The following is a 2,288-nucleotide window of genomic DNA, read 5'->3' as shown; positions in this document are numbered from 1 at the left end:
GCAGAAAGACCGATACTGGATTTCTCTTTCATCAAGGTTCTTCATTGACAGCACGAGAAATAGAAACAGATTCTACAAGCCTATTCTTAGCATTTACACATATTTCAATTGTGGAACCTACAGATAAATACCATTTAATATGGATTTTAAAAACATTTGGTAGTATCTGTAGTGCTTCTTAAGTTATGTGCTACTTTTGGATGCTTATGCATCTAATTTAAATATTATAAAGATAGTTTTTAATTTATTTTGATCCCATTTATGTGTTTTAATCATCATTTTATAAGGAAAATGCATTTTCAATTATTTGGAAAATGGACATCGTCCACGATATGAACAAAGCTATTTGCAGGGCACATCTGTAAGTGTTAATTGCTATCCTGGCTTCACGCTTCCAAACAAGCAGACCTCAATGACCTGTACGGAGAATGGCTGGCTCCCTCCTCCCAGGTGCATCCGTGTCGGTAAGAAAACTGGTCTAAGATCCAGTCTGTTTGTGATTGTCTAAGACTCACCTGTAATAACGGTGGCAAAAGGTTTCTGTCAGCTTCCTATTTTGCCAATGGCCCTAATTGGTTTTATTTTTTCAAGTGTGTAAAGTGGAAACGCCAATTTCTTGATATATAACTAGCAAAATAAAGAAGCCTATTGGTAGACATTAATTAAAAACAAAACAAAACAGGAAAAGAGCCCAAAGAGCAAACCTGTAATAACAGTGTCATGAGCAAGATGGCTGATTAGGAGGTTCTGTCATCTTCCCCACAAAGAACAGGGATTCTGACAATCACCCCGCATGAGGCTCCGGGAACCCAGCGAGAAGTTTCACACACCATTGGGGCCAAGGGCCCACACTGGATGCCCCGCAGGCTCTGAGAGCAACAATTTCACCCCGTGTGACTTCTCCCAGAGTGCTCCTCTTGGGGGTTTGAGGTTGGACACCCCAAGTCCTACTGGCTTGATGTTCTGTGTTGGAAGACTAGGCTGTTCCGGTCAACGTGATCTAGTCAAGGCTTGTTTTCATGGGATAAGGCTGGTGTGGGAGCCTCTACACAGAAGAGTTTATTCAGGGTCTGGATGGAGAAGGCCTCTTCTAGTCTCTCTACTAAGTGATTTGTGTTTAAGACCTGTTCCCATGTGTCTGATTAATCTGAATGTTCCCAATGCTGTGTGTGCCCTGGGATCTTGGAATTTGTTGTTTCCTGGCAGGTCTTTCCTCTGGTAGTTGTGCTCCACCCATTCTCAGGGGGTTCCGCCCTCCACTCCAGGGGGATGTAGTCACCAAAGAATCTAGGATCGTTGTGCAGGTTGGTAGAGCTCTCCCCCCCCATTCCAGGGGTCCTTCCTCTCTGGTTATGGACATTCAGAGTCTGGCGGTGTCGGCCCCTTTGGGAACAGCGCCTTCGTTTCTCCTGTTCAGTAGGACTGACACATGTGCTTGGGTTTTCCCTTCCTGTGCTGTGATCTGGGAAGTTCCCACCTCCCAGCAAAGCCCTGGTGAGAATGGAGAGCCCATCGGTAACCATGTGTCTCAGGAACAATAGTTAGGCACTGGCTGTGTCCATATGCCTCACAAGGTCATGTTCATAGATTTGGCTCCGTTTCCTCATTGTGTCTGTGTGGCTGGCACTCTCTTCATTGTTCTTTCCGTGTGTTTATCCATTTTAGTGCATATTTTCAATGAAGCACCTTTTGACTCTGTATTTTTTCTCTAGTGTTTGGTTTCTAGTTGATTCCTGCTCGTATATTTCGGTTTTCCAGTTGGTTTTCCTTTGTCAGTAGGAATGGGGTGTAACTGAAAATGGGAATTGCATATGTTTAACGTGGACAGCTTTATATTTTAATATAAGCACACGTGGTGACATGACCACCAGCTGAAGCTGCGTAGCGCATCCATCACCTCACAGAGGTGCCATTGCTTCCCATGGGGTGAGAACACTTAAGCTCCACCCTCTTAGCAATATTGACACCCAATCAGGCACAGGAAAGGGGCCTGTTGCTAGGAGAGCTCCGGCGGGCTGGGGGCTTCCAGATTCATGAGGCAAACCGATTTTTAATAATTTCTTACAAGGCATCCTGAGTGTTTTAAATCTGGCTTAGTTCCCCCAAATGTTTTTAACATCTAGATTTAATATTTTTGAAAACTCATAACTTAACTTCTCCGACACAATGCTTTGAATGATTAGGAATTTTCCAGGTTTTCATTGACAAATGGCCCTTATTTCTCATGTTGTAATGTTGTGCGAGTCCTTAGGAAACTGTTTCCTGACCATATGCTTACCGTTTCCTTA

Source organism: Myotis brandtii, unplaced genomic scaffold (assembly GCF_000412655.1).
Source record: "Myotis brandtii unplaced genomic scaffold, ASM41265v1 scaffold32481, whole genome shotgun sequence".
In the NCBI taxonomy this organism is placed as follows: Eukaryota; Metazoa; Chordata; class Mammalia; order Chiroptera; family Vespertilionidae; genus Myotis; species Myotis brandtii.
Note: the sequence above shows the minus strand (reverse complement) of the source record.